At 48.2% G+C, this 18,778-nt stretch overlaps 1 protein-coding gene across 2 annotated transcripts in view; it reads left to right on the forward strand.

Moving 5' to 3' along the window:
* LOC142183053 (solute carrier family 22 member 15-like) overlaps nt 1-18,778 on the forward strand; it is a 178,514-nt gene that overhangs the window by 30,651 nt on the left and 129,085 nt on the right. The gene's annotated exons all lie outside the window — the stretch shown is intronic.

An 18,778-nucleotide genomic window follows, 5' to 3' on the forward strand; every position in this document is an offset into this window, starting at 1 on the left:
GGTGGGGTTGAAGGTGGGGTGGGGCGGGTGTATTGGGATAAATATAACAGTCCATGGAGTCTCATCTTCCTCTTCGTTGGTGACTGTTATATGGGGGGGTTGGAGGTGGGGGCGGGTGTATTGGGATAAATATAACAGTCCGTGGAGTCTCATCTTCCTCTGGTTTGGTGACAGCTGGACACGTATTGGGCAGCGATCTCCACAGTGGCCTCTTTTTCTCCCAGTAGGATGTAGAGTTTCCTCTCCTCGTCTGCAGATATGAAGTCTGGGATGTGGGCAGAGAGTCTTTGGTAGTAGACGGCCCTCACAGCTGAGTATTTGGTGCAGTGTAGCAGGAAGTGGGTCTCGTCTTCTAGGGCCCCCTGGTCACAGTGCTGGCACAGTCTGTTCTCCCGTGGCTTGTACGTCTGCCTGTATCGCCCCGTCTCTATCTCTAGGTTGTGGGCGCTCAGTCTGTACCGGCTCAGGGTCTGTCTGTGCTTGGGGTGGCGTATTCTCTCCAGGTAGGTGGCCATGGTGTAGTCCCTTTGTAGGGATTGGTACACGGTGAGTTTCTTGGAGTTATTTATTTTGTTTCTCCATTCTTCAATGTACCGCTCTCTGTTTGCCTCTGTGGTCGCCTTTATTTTGGCCTTGGTTATCATCTGTTGGTGTTTTTGGTTTGGTGGTTGGCTGTTGTTTGGTTGGTGAGTGTCTGGTTTGCTCAGGTGGCTTAGCCATGCTTGGTGGTGGTAGGAGTCGGGCTTGCTCCCCTGGATGTGTGCCTGGAAAGCTAGCGCCCTCTTCTGTATGGTGAGCCATAGGGGGAGTCTGCCTAGCTCTGCCCTGCAGGCTATGTTAGTGGTGTTGCGATGGACATGGAGCAGGTATTTGCAGAACTCCAGGTGGAAGTTCTCTGTTGGGCTGGAATCCCACTTTGACTGGTCTGGGTAGGTGGCTGGGCCCCAAACCTCACTGCCATAGAGAAGGATCGGGGAGATGACTGCGTGAAATATCTTCAGCCAGACCCTCACCGGTGGTTTGAGGTGGTACAGTTGTCTTCTGATGGCGTAGAAGGTTCCGCAGGCTTTTGCTTTCAGGGTTTCTATTGCTGCTTTGAAGCTTCCTGATTGGCTGAGCTCCAGCCCCAGGTAGGTGTAGCTGTTGGTTTTCTCCAGTGTGGAGCCGTTCAGTGTGAATTGTGGGGTGGTGGAGGCTTTATTGTGGCCCTTCTTCTGAAATACCATGACTTTGGTCTTCTTCTGGTTGATGGGTAGGGCCCATGTGGTGCTGAATTTTTCCAGCACTGACAGGCTTTCTTGGAGGTCTTTCTCGGTGGGGGACAGGAGTAGGAGGTCGTCGGCGTATAGCAGGAACTTCACCTCTCGATTGTTCAGGGTGAGGCCTGGGGTTGGTGAGGCCTCCAGGGCTGTAGCCAGTTCATTGATATAGATGTTGAAGAGCGTTGGGCTCAGGCTACAGCCTTGTCTCACCCCTCGGGCCTGTTGGAAGTATGCTATCCTTTTCCCATTCACCTTCACACTGCACTGGTTTCCAGTGTAGGAGCTCTTGATGACGTCGAACGTTCTTCCTCCTATTCCACTCTCTAGGAGTTTGAGGAGTAGGCCTGGGTGCCATACTGAGTCGAACGCCTTCTTAAAGTCCACGAAGCAGGCGAATATCTTGCCTCTTCTGGTGTTGTGGACGTGCGTCTTGATGAGGCTGTGCAGGGTGTAGATATGGTCTGTGGTGCGGTGGTTTGGCATGAACCCTGCTTGGCTCTTGCTGAGGACCCCGTGTTGTGTGAGGAAGGTGAGGATTCTGTTATTGATGATGCTGTTTCCCCAGCGTGCTGCTGACGCAGATCCCTCTGTAGTTGTTGGGGTCATATTGGTCCCCATTCTTGTAGATGGGGGTTATGAGCCCTTTGTTCCAGTCTTCGGGGAAGTGTCCAGCATTGAGCACGAGGGTGAATAGCTTTGCCAGTGCCGCGTGTATTGCTGGAGAGCTGTATTTGATCATCTCTGGTAGGATGCCATCAGGGCCACTGGCCTTTTTGCCTTTCAGCAGGACAATTCTTTCCTGTATGTCTTTTATGGTGATTGGTGAGTCCAGAGGGTTCTGGAAGTCTTTGATGACTTTCTCCATGTCCCTCAGTTTGGTGATTATCTGTTGCTGTTCTGGAGTTAGTTCTTCTTCTGGGATATTTTTGTAGAGACCTCTGAAGTAGTTGAGCCAGATATTGCCATTTTGGATGTGGAGAGAGTTTTTCTTGGGCTTTGTGCCCATGTGGTGCCAGGTCTCCCAGAATGAGCTGTCCTGGAGGGAGTCCTCTAGTTGCTCTATTTTGTGGGAGAGGTATCTCTGTTTCTTCTCTCTGAGGGTGCCCTTGTATTGCTTGCATAGATTGTTGTAGGCTTCCCTCACCTCCTTGTTGTTGGGGTCCCTGTGTTTTTGGTTGGAGGCTGTTCTTAGGGTATGGTGTAGTGCTCTGCAGTCGCTGTCGAACCATTTGTGGGACTGTTTGTTGGTTTGTCTTATTGGTTTGGTTCGTTTCAGGCCTGCTAGTTCTGCTGTGATCTGTAGGATGTACTTGAGATCCTTCACAGCTCTGGTGACTCCCTGTTGGTCTGGCTGATAGGTGTTTGTATGGAAGTTTGTGAGCAGTGTCTTGATTTCGGGTCGGTTGGTTGCGTTGGTATATTCTATGGCCTGGTGGTTGGCCCATTTGAAATGTCTTGGTAGGTTGTAGAGGCCGGACTGTTGGGGCTCATGTGTGGGTGTTTTGTTCATGGTTCTCATGTATAGTAGGATCTGGTTGTGGTCTGATAGATGGGAGTCAGGTGCGATTGTGAAGTCTTCAATGTCTGACAGGTCTGCGTCTGTAATGGCATAGTCCACCACGCTGTTGCCCACTTGAGAGTTTAGTGTGAAGCGTCCTCTGGGATCGCCTGTGGTACGTCCGTTTATTATGTACAGTCCTAGGCTTCAGCACATGTTCAGCAGTTGTCTCCCACTCTTGTTGACAATTCTGTCTTGGCTGTTTCTTCTTGTCTGTGTGGGTTCTGGGTGGTGGATCTCACTACCGTGCGTATGTGGGTTGTCGTCAGGGGGCAGGTAGTCTATCTCTGTGCCTGTCCTTGCATTCAGGTCTCCGCATATTAGTACTCTGCCTTTGGGTTGGAAGTGGACGGCTTCCCTTTGTAGGACCTCGTAAGTGTCGGGGTGGTGGTAGGGGGACCCTGGTGGGGGCATATATACTGCACAGAGATAGATGTCCTGCTGGCCGCTGAGGATGGAGCTGCTTATTTTTATCCATATGTGATTGGTTCCACGTTTGGTAGCTTTTACGTGTTCTTTGAGCTCCTCCTTGTACCATATTAGTATGCCTCCTGAGTGGCGGCCATGTTTGGTTGTCTTATTTTTCTGGGCGGGCACTGAGAATTCCTTGTAGCCCATGGGTGTTAGGGACTCGTCATCTGCCCGGGTCCATGTCTCTAGGAGGATTTGAATGTCTATGTTTTTTAGTCTGTCTATGAAGTCTGGATCTTTTGATTTAGATCCAAAGGCTGAGGCGTTCAGCCCTTGTATGTTCCAACTACTAATAGTTAGTGATTTCATCTTCAGTGGGTAAACCTTGTAATGAGCTGTCCTGCAGAGGACGGGCTGGGTTCTTGGTATTTATAGGTGGTGTAAGGCCGTGACACACACACAGAGTTTTTTGGAAGGGCATTGGACACTGAGGCCTCCTCAGATTCCGGTCCAAAAAATGGCTAGCCGCGACTGGTGCAGTGCACTGGCATACAGTTGCAACATTCCGCTCCGGATTAGGCCCAAATGAATGAGTCTGGTCGGGAGGGAGGTGTCGTGAGGCGGACGTCTGCGAGGTGGATGCCTGTGATGTTAGCGCCATCGCTTGAGTAATCCCACTAGCGTGATGTCAGTCAACCAGTAATATTCATTCTTGTTGCAGATGACCTTTGACTCTGCTATCCCGTTACACCACCCTGATGACTCCAGGAATACTGTTGGAGTACACAAGTATTAAGCTTCTGTAAATCGGGTCATGGAGGATAGGTATAAGGTCCTGTTTGGCATACTCTTGAAACTCCCACAGTGCCCTGGCACCACTTTCATGGCCCAAAAATTTAATGACAGGTTCCCTTTAAACAAGGGTTACAGATGAAGCCTTGGTTGTGTTTAATGCATTTCAATAACACTTTGTCTCATTTTGTAGGATTTACAGTAGGTCAACTTCTTAGCTGGCATGTCTAATGGGCATAAAAGCTTTACGTCAAATAACATTATCAGTTCTCGCCTGCACCAAGTCTTGTCCGCCTCTCTAACTCTGCAGTTTTTCTGAATTTTCTTCCTCCTGACTTAGTTCACAAATTACATATCCCCCCCTCCCCCACTAAAAGCGTTTAATTGTTCTGGCAAGAAAAATGAACTGATTTACTATTACAGGAGGCTGCGGCGTACGTCCTCAATGATGCAGATCATCTTACTTCACCAAAGCCATTTACCGGTACACGCTATCAATATAATTGTTTCTTTTTCTTGTTTAATTTCAAGCCAAAAAGAAAAGTCATTTCTTAATTTGAATTTTTTTTTTTCCTAGTTAGAGACGGGCAAAAAAAAAAAAAAAAGTATCCGATATTTTTCATTCGCGTCCCATCATCTCAGTAAACCAGGCTATTGGCACCGATTTGTCTCTCCGTGAGTTATAGACACAAAGCCAATGATGTATTGAGGCTATTTTACATCTCGCGTTCATTGTGGTTAATTATTACTATGACAATACCGGATAATTCTGCGTAATAGGGGCAGGTTAATTGGATTTTTAACCCCTTAAGCGCTGCAGCAGCAGTCGCTGCCACGGTAGACGCGTGCCTGCAGGGCGATGGCGGTATTTAAGGGTCAATAAAACGAAAGGCATGTATTTAATTTTGCGCTGGCTATTATCTTTGTACTTGTTTTTCTCCGCTTGCATTAAGTAGGACTTTTTATTAATGGCTCTTATCGCTAGTTGTTGACAATATGTAATGAGAGCGCTAGATACTCCCTTTCCTCTCTTTTATATCCGCGCCTAGATTAAAGACGTGAATTATGTTGCATTGTTTAACGGATCCCTAAGCCTTTTGAGATGTTAGCTAGGAGATCATGTTAAGAGCAGGCCCATAAACCTTAAATGATTACAACTCGGGGAAGATATAATACAGTATATAAGCCGGTAACAAACTTGTATCTCAGCAATTCTATTCATGAGGACGCAATGACCGGCTGGGTTGTATAACTATATCAGAATGAACATGGGAGGTTTATGTGACTGGGATACTAAATACTCCGTCTGCGCACCAGAAGAGAAAATTAAATGGTCATTTAAAATAATACACTATTATATGGAGACGATGAAAGCCGAATCTAAACTATATGGAGAAATAATTGACAGAAGGGTTTAATGGGGGTTCTTATGCGTGGCCCTGCCAGCTCCTTATAAATTATAAAATCTATTACGCAAAGCCCTATAGATTGAGGGCACGGAGAGAGCATTAGGGATGATAAGCACGTCCTATTAATAAAGGAAAAAAAAACATGGCGTTTTAGGATACTTTTTTGGTTTATTGGGGAATATTGATCTGTTTGATCATGCCAGATGCTTTTCAAGAAGATCCGTCGGCTTTCCTGACGTGTCTGTTTTAGTACTTATGCTACGTTCACACCAGCGCTCAGGTCTCCATATGGGGACCCATAAGACGGAGACCCTGTCCGCTTAAAAAGTGGTTACGCTCAGACCCCATTGGCTAGACCCCATGCAGGACTTGAATCTCCCATGATTTTAAAGGGATTCTATCTTTAGAATCCTTTTTTTAAGGCCTATCACGGCGTGGAAGTCTTCTTCGCGCCGCCATACCGGTGATATTCCCAGTTTTCACAGTATGGAAATGATTCTCCAGACAGTACTGGAGCAATCCCAACCCCCCCCCCCCCCCCCCCCCCCCCCGCCCCCTGCAATCCCCTGTGCTGCCTGCAGACTCTCCGGTGACGCCCTCCATCTTCTTTTCGAGACCGCCTCTTCTCCGCATCTCAAACCGAAAGCGCCGACTGCGCGTGTGCGGCGGCCATTTTCCTGTGGCCTCTTATGCGATTGTCCTTTTCAGCCACAGGAAAATGGCCTCCTCACATGCGCAGTCGGCACCTTCGGTTAAAGATGCGGTGAAGAGTCGATCTTGAAAAGATGGAAGGCGTCGCTGGAGAGTCTGCAGGCAGCACAGAGGACACCCCCAGTGCTGTTTGAGCGCAAGGGGACCGCCCTCAATGCTGTCTGGAGACTCATTTGCATATAGTGAAAACTGGGAATATTACCATAGTGGCAGCGCAGAGAAAAGTTCTAAAGGTAGGGGAAGAATAGCCTTTCTTAAGGCTATTCCGATGTGGTAGGTCTGATAAAAGGGATTCTAATGATAGAATCCCTTTAAGACTCCACCACAGATGTGAACATAGTCTAACCTGCATTCCTAATCTACGGTAGTAGCAATGCTGAAGCAAAACTTGGGGGTTGTGTACAAGCCATGCACATGAATGTCCATCAAATGATCATAGTTTTTTCTCACCTGTGGAAATAAACAATGATTAAGTTATTACTTCATCTTACCTCTATACTGCCGTCATATTCCGCAGCACTTTACAGATATTGGCCGGCACTCTTCCATATATGACTCACAATCTCCGAATACTTTCACTCAGGGTATGTTCACACAGAGATTTTTTTGTAGGTTGAAAAAATCTACTTAAGAATTAGAAAACGTTTTTTGACGTGGTTTTTCGCATTTTTTACTGTAGCACACGGTATGGACCTGGAAAATCTGCTTAAAAAATCGGTAACCGTTTTTCTGCCTCCCATTGCGTTGAAGGGGTTTTTCAAGGTGGGATCTGCCTGAAGATAGGTCATGTTGCTTTTGCTACAGACTCCCAACATATATATATATATATATATATATATATATATATATATATATATATATATATATATATATGTACCCATTTCTGTTTCAAGCCACTCTTGACTTTGGCGCAAAATCTGCACCAAAAAAGCATCTTTTCCACAATGTGGGACCTTACCCTATGGCTGGCTGCAGACAACCGTGGCTGAGATCAATGTGGTATCCGTGTTTTTCCCGGATAGCTCTCTGACCCATTCTTTTCTATGGGCCCATACACATGACCGTGAATTACACGATCAAATGTGCAGGCTGACAGTCCGGGCCACAAACCATAGAACAGGTCCTATTCCTATCCGATATTGCGGCCCTGCTTCCGTGGCTCCTAGTCATTTAATAAAAGGGACAGCACACAGGTGACATCTGCGTGTCTTCACTGCACCGCCCGTGCCTTTAATTAACAGCCAGCTGTTCAGACACGGTCATTTGCAACCAGCCTAAGGGTGTCTTCCCCTCCTGTAACTAGAAATCACTTCTATTTATCTCTGTAAGGTTTGCAGAAATCCACGTTCTTGCCACCAAGGCAACCCAATACAGATAAGTGGATTTTATTTTACAATTTTTTTTTTTGTTGAAAAATCTGAAACGTGAAAAAAATCTCCCTGATTTTTGCTGATTTGATTATGAATTTGATCCTATACATTCCAAAGGGTGAAAATACTCAACAGAAATCGGATGGATGTGGATATAAAATCCACACTACGAGCAAGTTAATCATCCACGTGAATCTGACAATTTCATATGTTCTTGTCATTTTACTGGACATAAAAGTCCTGCATGCAGAAGCCTCCATAGCAGGTGTGAACATAGCCTTACAGTATTTTTTATATTTTTTAAAAGATGGGGGGGGGGGAAAGAAAACCAGCCCTTGTGCCACATTTTGGAAGTTGGCTCCGTATTATGAACCTAGTGATATTGAGTGGGATTGAATCAAGACAGCTGATTTAAAGTTATTGCCCCTTATCAATGTGAAGTAGGGTACTGGCTGGCAGGGTGAGAGGTCATAGATGTGAGTCAGAAGGGGTACTACCTTTGCAATGTGTAGAGTCTCACCATGGATGTTCTTCTAGGAATTCTGAACAAGGAATATGCAAATAAGTTCTCCTTTATGGAACAAAGGAAAATATGCCCTAGTGCCACCATTTGGAAAGTAGCCCCTCTATAGATCAATACTTGGTTCCCTATGAAGCCTAGTGACATTGACTGGTGGTATAGGTAAACCAGAACATCTCTTTGAAAAAGGAAGAGAGACCCATCTGCACAAAGCAGGGCAGTGGTTGGGCTAGATGGGTCAGAAGAGGTATTATGTTTCTCTAGGGAGAAGCCACCTTTGCAGTGTGTAAACTTCCTAGCACACCATGCATGTTTGTAAGATGTGGTCACTAGATTTTTCAGGCATTGATCTCTAGGGAGCTACCTTTCAAAAGATGGCACTAGAGCAAGTTTTCTATTTCCCATCAAGGATGATTTTTTTAAAATATTCCTTTCCCAGTAATTTGTTTTTCAGTAAATGTGTTGTACACCTGATCAGTATTAACCCATAACCTCACAAATGTTTCACATTCATCACAGACCAAGCGAATAGAGATGAGCGAACACTAAAATGTTCGAGGTTCGAAATTCGATTCGAACAGCCGCTCAATGTTCGTGTGTTCGAACAGGTTTCGAACCCCATTATAGTCTATGGGGAACAGATACTCGTTAAGGGGGAAACCCAAATCCGTGTCTGGAGGGTCACCAAGTCCACTATGACACCCCAGGAAATGATGCCAACACCTCTGGAATGACACTGGGACAGCAGGGGAAGCATGTCTGGGGGCATCTAACACACCAAAGACCCTCTATTACCCCAACATCACTGCCTAACAACTACACACTTTCCACATTCAAAAAAACCTCTATCAAAGTGGGAAAATACCTGGAAACCTTCTTTACTCCCCAAATGGATGGACACAAACCCCAATTTAAGCTCAACAAACAGTAACAACCACCCCTTTAAATCACGTTCCCCATGACAACCACAAATGGAATAGGCAATGGGAATTCCAAAAGCCCTCACCCTTAACTGTCATTTTGAGTGTGTGTGTGTGTGTGTGTGTGTGTGTGTGTGATGTGGTAAGACCTTCCAAAATTCACTTTTCTAGCCCTTAACATGAGCCCTTCCAAACAAAGTTACATGACCTTAAGCTGAGCTACCAGCAGAGATTGAGGCCCTTGGCATGAGTAGAGCCTTGCACCAGCAGTGTTTTTGGCACTTAGGGTGAGTTGAGCCTTGTACCAGCGTGTGTCCCTTAACATCAGGCGGGCCCTAAGTTCTGCGCTTTGCACAAAAGTTCCACATTAACTAGGCTGAATGGTACAAAGATTAGTAGGCCCGAGAACCAGGAACAGGTCTTGCAATGGCTGTCGGATAACGCTTAAAGCACATTGTCCACCAGCCAGTCAGCCTCTACCTCCTCTTACCCAACAGTCTTGTCCTCCTTCCACCCAAAATTCCCAATCTTCCCAGAACAATAACCCCAACTGTCCCTGCTCCCCAGAGCTGTTCTCCCTTCCTTTGACTGTACCGCAACCTGCCCCTCCATTTCGCGATTCCACGGACCTAACAGACGAGTATCTGTGTCCAGATGCTCAAACACTAGAGTCTCCTCCATTCCATCTCCGGTCGATTTGGTGGCGGATGACCAGCAACCCACCCTCATCGACGACGATGAGACGCAGTTGCTGTCAGGGCAGCCAGTTGACATGCGCATTGTGCAGGAGGAGGAGGCGAGACAGGAGTTGGAAGAGGAGGTGGTGGACGACGAGGACACCGACCCCACCTGGACAAGGCAGATGTCAAGCTGGGAAAGTAGTGTGGATGTTGAGGCAGGTGCAGCACCAAAAAGGGTAGCTAGAGGCAGAGACATGTCCAGAGGCAGAGGTCAGCTGCTTTGCCGAAGCCAGGCCAGACCCGGAATGTCCGAAGATGTTCCCTTTTGTACCCAGCCCAGAAAAACTCCCCCATCGAGGGCACGTTTCTTGAAGGTGTAGAGTTTTTTCAAGGAATGCGCCGAGGACAGATATAGTGTCGTCTACACAATTTGCCTCTCGAAATCGAGTAGGGGCCCTGAGAAGAGCAACCTGTCCACCACTTCAATGCACCGTCATTTGGAATCCAAGCAATGGAATCAGTGGCAGGCAGCAACGGCAGGACAAACGTCGCCCGCCGTTCATGCCACTGCCTCTGCTCACAGTGCTGGCGATGCACTCCAGAGGACGAGCCAGGACATCACTTCATCTGCCTCCGCCACTTTGTTGACTTCTCCCTCATCCTCCCCTGTTTCTGTCTTATCTCCTTCTCCTGCACCATCAAAGGCACCATCAGGCGCTTCTTTACAACAACCCACCATCTCTCAGACATTGGAGCGCCGGCAGAAATACACCGCTAACCACCCACCCACGCAAGCCTAGAACGCCAACATCGCTAAACTGCTGGCCCAGGAGAGGTTGGCGTTCCGGCTTGTTGAAACTCCCGCCTTCCCGCACCTGATGGCAACTGTGGCACCTCACTATGCCGTCCCTAGCCGTCTCAACTTCTCCCGGTGTGGCGTCCCCGCCTTGCACCAGCACGTGTCACTCAACATCAGGTGGGCCCTTAGTTCCGCGCTTTGCTGCAAGGTCCACTTGACCACCGACACTTGGACAAGCGCCTGTGGTCAGGGATGCTGCAGTGCTTATCTTTAATGACAGGCAGGGTGAATGTGGTGGAGTCTGTTCCCCGGGTGCAAACTGGGGTGGCCTATCTCCTCTCCCAGGCCAAAATTCATGGCAGGAGTAGACTGAAACCCTACGACGCTGCAACCTCCACCACAGCTACTAGCGGCAAACGCTAAAACACTGGTGTGGGGAGACGTCAGCAGGCGGTGCTGAAGCTCATCAGCTTGGGGGACAGACAGCACAGTGCCTCCGAGGTCAGGGATGCCATCCTGGCTGAGATGGCATTTTTTTTTCCCTGCTACACCTGGGGCCTGGCATTTTTACGCCTGTGATAATGGCTGGAACCTGGTAGCGGCTCTGGAGCTTGCCAGCCTCCAACACGTTCCATGTTTGGCCCACGTCTAACCTAGTGGTGCAAAGTTTTTTAAAAACATACCCAAATGTACCGAAGCTACTGTTGAAAATGCGGCGCTTGTGCGCCCACTTTTGCAAGTGCACAGGAGTCGCTGCTAGCCTAAAAACACTCTAGCAAGGCCTACATCTGTCCAAACACAGGCTGTTGTCCGTCATTCACACACGCTGAAACCCTACAATACCATATCTTGAGCAGGGTGTGTGAGCTGCACAGACCTTTGATGGAGTTCCATCTACAAAACCCAAGGGTTCCTCAAAGTCAGCAACCAAAGTTTCTGCACCATGAGTTTCCAGGGGTGGCAGAGTTATGGCTAGGGGAAGAGGCATGGATAGGGATGATGTCTAGGGGCAAAAGCAGTGTGGATGTGGAGGCAAGCTAAGCAGGAAAAACTGGGGGTACAAGCTAAGGCATGGACTGGGGTGATGTCTAGGGGCAAAAGCAGTGTGAATGTGGAGGCAAGCTAAGCAGGAAAAACTGGGGGTACAAGCTAAGGCATGGACTGGGGTGATGTCTAGGGGCAAAAGCAGTGTGGATGTGGAGGCAAGCTAAGCAGGAAAAACTGGGGGTACAAGCTAAGGCATGGACTGGGGTGATGTCTAGGGGCAAAAGCAGTGTGGATGTGGAGGCAAGCTAAGCAGGAAAAACTGGGGGTACAAGCTAAGGCATGGACTGGGGTGATGTCTAGGGGCAAAAGCAGTGTGGATGTGGAGGCAAGCAAAGCAGGGAAAATGGTGGCTAGAGGCAAAGGGATGTCCATAGGCAGCAAGGGCAAAGATGCAAAACTCTCCCGTTTCAAGAATTTTCCTGACTTGTTTCCCCACAAAACATTCCTGGGAGGAGGGCTGAAACACCACCCTCCTCCTCCTCCGCTGTTAGATTGACCCCAGCTACGAGCTGAAAACGCTGCAACACTGGTGTGGGGAGACGTCAGCAGGCTGGGCTGAAGCTCATCAGCTTGGGAGACGGACAGCACATTGCTTCTGAGGTCAGGGATGCCATCCTGGATGAGATGGCAATTTGTTTATCCCCGCTGCCCCTGGGGCCAGGTTTTTTAGCTTGTTGGAGGGCTCTGGAGCTTGCCAGCCTCCAACACGTTCCATGCCTGGCCCACATGTTCAATGTAGTGGTGCAATGATTTTTAAAAACATACCCCAAATTAGCTGAGCTAAGGGTGAAAGTGCGGCACTTGGATACCCACTTTCCCAAGTCTACAGTACCTGGAGCTAGCCGCAATACACTCCAGCAAGGCCTACATCTGCCTGAAGCACCTACTGTTGTGCGAGGTCACCACACGCTCTAACCCTAGATACCGTATGTTCAGCAGGGTGTGTGAGCAGCAGAGACCTTTGATGGAGTACCAGCTACAAAACCCAAGGGTTCCTCAGAGTCAGCTCCCTCACTTTCTGCACCATGAGTTTCCATGGGTGGCAGACTTATGGCTAGAGGCACAGGCATGGATAGGGGTGATGTGTAGGGGCAAAAGCAGTGTGGATGTGGAGGCAAGCTAAGCAGCAAAAACTGGGGGTACAAGCAGCCGGTGACATCATCACTGACAAGCACAGCTGTCTGTCAGCTGACAGGCTGACTTTCACCAAAATGAACAGACAATGGATAGACTCATCATATACATGTCAGTTACATGACAAATTTAGTGCAATTTGCAAGTCCAAGATGGTTTGGAGATCTGCGGAGAGGAATCTCACCACCTCTTGCGGGTGCCATCATTTGGAAGGCAAGCCCTGGGCTCAGTGGGTGAGAGCAAGCGCAGGATAATCGTCGTTTGGCCTGGCGGCCACTGCCTCTTCCACTGTTGACAGGGCTGGCGCTGCAGTCCAGACCAGGAGCCAGGACACCTCCACATCTGCCTCTGACACTTTGGGGAGTTCACCCTTATCCTCACCTTTTCCTGCCATTTCTCCTTTTGCCCGCGCCATCATGCGCCTCTTCCCAGCAACTCCCCATCTCCCAAGCCTTTCATTTCATGCTAAAGTACAGCGCAACCCACCCACATGCCCAAGGCTTCAACGGCCTCATCTCAAGAAATCTGGCCCAGGAGATGTTGGAATCCCGGCTGGGGGACACTCTGCCCTTTTTGGGCAGAGTGTCTACTGCGCCACCGCACTGTGCCGTCCACACCAGCACTTTCCCCCAAACATGAGGCGGTCCCTAAATTCAGCGCTTAGCCCTAAAGTTCCATGTGACCAGTTACGAATGGACAAGTGCATGCGGACAGGGACGCTAACTTTCAATTTGGGCACAGTGGTTGAATGTAGTTGAGGCGTGGACCGGGTCGCAAAATGTGGTGGCCTGACTTGTCTCCCCACACAACATTCCTGGGAGGAGGGCTGAAACACCACCCTCCTCCGCTGTTAAATTGACCCCAGCTACGAGCTGGAAACGCTGCAACACTGGTGTGGGGAGACGTCAGCGGGCCGTGCTGAAGCTCATCAGCTTGGGGGCCAGACAGCACACTGCCTACAAAGTGAGTCATGCCATCCTCGATGAGACGGCAATGTGGTTTTTGCCACTGCACCTGGGCCCAGGCATGTTGTCATGTGTGATAATGGCCGTAACCTGGGATTGGCTCTGTAGCTTGGCAGCCTGCAACATATTCCATGCCTGGGCCACGTTTTTAACTCATTGCTGCTAATCTTTTGAAAAAGATACCCCAATGTTCCTGAGCTACTGGTGAAAGTGTGGCGCTTGTGCGGATAGTTTTTAAAGTGTATAGTTGCCGCTGCTAGCCTCTATGCACTCCTACAACGCCTGTACCTGCTGGAACAACGGCTGTTGTGCGACGTCTCCACACTGCTGGCACCAAACATATCATGTGTTGAGCAGAGTGTGTGAGCAGCACAGACCTTTGACGAACCCGAGGGTTTTGGAGTTGGAACTACATCAAAGTCAACTCCCTCAGTTGCTCAACCATGAGTGGCCATGGGTGGCAGACTTATGTGAAATCCCATCCCATCCATTGCACTGGACACGAAACATTAGCATGCGCTCAGCACAACTTCGGATATGGCAGATGCGTTAAGCAGGGTGCAGGGTACAACACAGACCAGGCCCGAGCACCAGGAACAGGTGTTAGAAATAATGCAGCATCTGCCATTTCCTTCCAATTTTGGGGTTTTGGACCCGCCACCGACTTGTCTGGACCTAAGTGGGGATCATGAGACACAGTTGCCATCAAGGCAAGCTGTGGTCATGTGCGGTTTGCAGTAAGGGGGCAGTGCGCAATTGGAAGAGGAGTTGGTGGATGACGAGGCCACCGACCCCACATGGACAGGGGTGATGTCTAGGGGCTAAAGCAGTGTAGATGTAGAGGGAAGCTAAATCAACAAAAAACCTGGGTAGAAGCAAAGGCATGCAAAACTCTACCCTGTTGGAAGACTTATTCCTAGGTCTGGAACACGTTAATGGCCCCCCTGGACAAATTACTGCCACTCAGGGGCCTAGTGTCACCAGGAGGGACAAGTATAGGCGCATGTTGTGGGAATACCTGGCCGACACCAGCTCTGTCCTCTCCGATCCCTCTGTGCTCTACAGCCTAAACTTATTTTCTCATCTTTTTTTCTGAACTGCACATCTCTTGCCTGCTTCCTTTGGGATCTTAGAAATGGTGGTCCACTTCCACAGATGGTAACTTCAATAGACAGTGTAACGGGAGTAGCTGAGGGATCGCTGTCTTAACCACTTTTTGGCACAAAATTAACTTCCAAAGCCAAATATGGTGCAAGTATATGATGCAAGGACACCTACACACCTATCTCTGACACATTGGGGAGTTCACCCTCATGCGCCCTTTTGGCCTGCACCATCATGCGCCTCTTCCCAGCCACTCCACATTTCCCAAGCTTTTCATTGCAGGCAGAAGTACAACACAACCCACCCCCATGCCCAAGCCTGTAACAGCCTCATCGATAAACTGCTGGCCCTGGAGATGTTGGTGTTTGTTTATGCTTCTGGAGACCCAGGCCTTCCGTCAGCAGATGGCAGCTGGGGCACCTCCCTATGCTGGGCCTAGCCGTTACTACTTCTCTTGGTGTGCTGTCTCTGCCTTGCGCCTGCATGTGTCCCATAACATCAGTCGGGCCCAGAGCTCTGCGCTTTGCTGCAAGGTCCACTTGACCACCGACACATGGACAAGCGCCTGTGGTCAGGGATGCTGCAGTGCTTATCTTTAATGACAGGCAGGGTGAATGTGGTGGAGTCTGTTCCCCGGGTGCAAACTGGGGTGGCCTATCTCCTCTCCCAGGCCAAAATTCATGGCAGGAGTAGACTGAAACCCTACGAAGCTGCAACCTCCACCCCAGCTACTAGCGGAAAACACTGTAACACTGGCATGGGGAGATGTCAGCAGGCCGTGCTGAAACTGATCAGCTTGGGGGACAGACAGCACAGTGCCTCCGAGGTCAGGGATGCCATCCTGGCTGAGATGGCATTTTTTTTTCCCTGCTACACCTGGGGCCTGGCATTTTTGCGCCTGTGATAATGGCTGGAACCTGGTAGCAGATCTGGAGCTTGCCAGACTCAAACACGGTCCACGCATGGCCCACGTTTTCCAACTTGTTGGTGCCATGTTTCTTTGAAACCTACACCATTGTGCCTGATATACAGGTCAAAGTGGGGCCATTTTCGTAAGTGAGAACTAGCCTCTGCTAGGCAGAAAACATTCAGAGCACACTCCTCTCATCTTCGCACCGTTGGCTGGCGGAGGAAGACGAGGGGGTTGGAGTGGCATCTGATGTCCCTATCCCACACGAGGCTAGAGGGTGCACTTCAGTGCATCCCATTGCTTCACCACAAATGGTGTGAAGGGGAGTGGAAAATGGAGGAAATGGAGAGTGACCCTTACAGTTGGGGCCAGCAAAGGCATGCCAAGTAACACACTGGCACACATGGCTGACTTCATCTTGGGTTGCTTTTCAACACATATTTCACATCATGAAGAACAAATAATACTGGATTTTTTCAAGCCTCGAACCCCGGTCTAGGTCTAATGTCTGTTCCTTTCTTATATTAGGGGAGAGGGAAAAAAAATTACTTCAGTGATACGTTTAGCGTACATAGACTGACTATTAATGTGTATCCCACTTAGTGTTGTTAGGGTTACACACCGTCACAACCTGGCTAAAGCTTCTATAGCTGTTAATAAAGTCAACATAACTTTACGGTATCCAAAAAGACAGCTGGTACCGACAGAGAGCAAGACAAATGTCACCCAAAGCTGTGAGCTCTGAACACCCACAGTGACTTTGGCGTCATCATCATTATAAGGGAGCGGGTGGTAATAAATAACTTGGCAGTGCCTAAAACCCAAAAAGCTTATACAACTATATTTACATTAAGATACACAAATGAAACTTTTCAGTAGCATGTCATGAGACAAGCTGATAAGCTCTTCCTTTGTGCAGTGCTATTTGAAAGTTAAACGCTGCTTTTATTTTAATTCTGGAGAAGGTGCAGACATTAGATTTAGAACATGTTGTCTTCATTGTCCAAATCCTCTATATAGGTAACGTGTTTTTCGGGCCGAGCTGTCTGGGAACGAGCTGGTGCAGCACTGACAACCTGGGTGAATATGGCAAGAGCCTGAGATGTAGGGTGAATGAATCCCCAAATTATTTGTGGAATTCCCAGTGAGACAATGGCACTGTATACCAGTAGCAAAAATTGTGGGTGCACGTAACCCCCATATATTCTTTGAATTCCCAGTCAGACAATGGCACTGTATACCAGTAGTAAAAATTGTGGGTGCACATAACCCCAATATATTCTTTGAATTCCCAGTCAGACAATGGCACTGTATACCAGTATTAAAAATTGTGGGTGCACATAACCCCCATATATTCTTTGAATTCCCAGTCAGACAATGGCACTGTATACCAGTATTAAAAATTGTGGGTGCACATAACCCCCATATATTCTTTGAATTCCCAGTCAGACAATGGCACTGTATACCAGTATTAAAAATTGTGGGTGCACATAACCCCCATATATTCTTTGAATTCCCAGTGAGACAATGGAACTGTATAGCAGTAGCAAAAATTGTGGGTGCACGTAACCCCCATATATTCTTTGAATTCCCAGTCAGACAATGGCACTATATACCAGTAGTAAAAATTGTGGGTGCACATAACCCCAATATATTCTTTGAATTCCCAGTCAGACAATGGCACTGTATACCAGTAGTAAAAATTGTGGGTGCACATAACCCCCATATATTCTTTGAATTCCCAGTCAGACAATGGCACTGTATACCAGTAGTAAAAATTGTGGGTGCACATAACCCCAATATATTCTTTGAATTCCCAGTCAGACAATGGCACTGTATACCAGTATTAAAAATTGTGGGTGCACATAACCCCCATATATTCTTTGAATTCCCAGTGAGACAATGGAACTGTATAGCAGTAGCAAAAATTGTGGGTGCACGTAACCCCCATATATTCTTTGAATTCCCAGTCAGACAATGGCACTGTATACCAGTAGTAAAAATTGTGGGTGCACATAACCCCAATATATTCTTTGAATTCCCAGTGAGACAATGGCACTGTATACCAGTAGTAAAAATTGTGGGTGCACATAACCCCCATATATTCTTTGAATTCCCAGTGAGACAATGGCACTGTATAGCAGTAGCAAAAATTGTGGGTGCACGTCACCCCAATATATTCTTTGAATTCCCAGTCAGACAATGGCACTATATACCAGTAGCAAAAATTGTGGGTGTATATAGCCCCAATTCTATTGCTAGGGGACTTGCAGGGTATTTCTGAGGTGAAGGTGGGGGGGCACACCGTTGGAACGGGGATTTGGGGTGTATATATGGGGTATACGGGAATACACTGTCAGTGTGTTCCATTCAGGATCCTGGGAAAGCTGGGTTGCGGCGATTGAGCCCGTCAGTGCCACGTTACACTGACAAGCTTCTCCCTGGAATTGAAGTTATATGTAAGCCCAATATATTCTTTGAATTCCCAGTGAGACAATGGCACTATATGGCAGTAGCAAAAATAGTGGGTGTATATAGCCCCAATCCTATTGCTAGGGGACTTGCAGGGTATTTCTGGGGTGAAGGTGGGGGGGCACACCGTTGGAACGGGTATCGGGGGTATATATCGGGTATACGGGAATACACTGACAGTGTATTCCATTCAGGATCCTGGGAAAGCTGGGTTGCGGCGATTGAGCCCGTCAGTGCCACGTTACACTGACAAGCTTCTCCCTGGAATTTAGCTCTTATAAGAGCTGTTGGTTGTCTTCTCCTTCCTATCCTAGCCTGTCCCTGCCTACCCAGAATCTAACCCCTAGCTAGCTGGACGGAAACCTCCGTCCCCGGTGAATTGCAAGCTCAGAATGACGCGAAGCTGGGCGGCGCTCTTCTTTTAAATTAGAGGTCACATGTTTTCGGCAGCCAATGGGTTTTGCCTACTTTTTTCAACGTCACCGGTGTCGTAGTTCCTGTCCCACCTACCCTGCGCTGTTATTGGAGCAAAAAAGGCGCCAGGGAAGGTGGGAGGGGAATCGAGTAATGGCGCACTTTACCACGCGGTGTTCGATTCGAACATGCCGAACAGCCTAATATCCGATCGAACATGAGTTCGATAGAACACTGTTCGCTCATCTCTACAAGCGAACTTTTACGCTTTAAAAACGCCAGGGCTGCGTTTCAGTCCTA

The sequence above is a fragment of the Leptodactylus fuscus genome, chromosome 10, assembly GCF_031893055.1.
Source record: "Leptodactylus fuscus isolate aLepFus1 chromosome 10, aLepFus1.hap2, whole genome shotgun sequence".
Taxonomy (NCBI): domain Eukaryota; kingdom Metazoa; phylum Chordata; class Amphibia; order Anura; family Leptodactylidae; genus Leptodactylus; species Leptodactylus fuscus.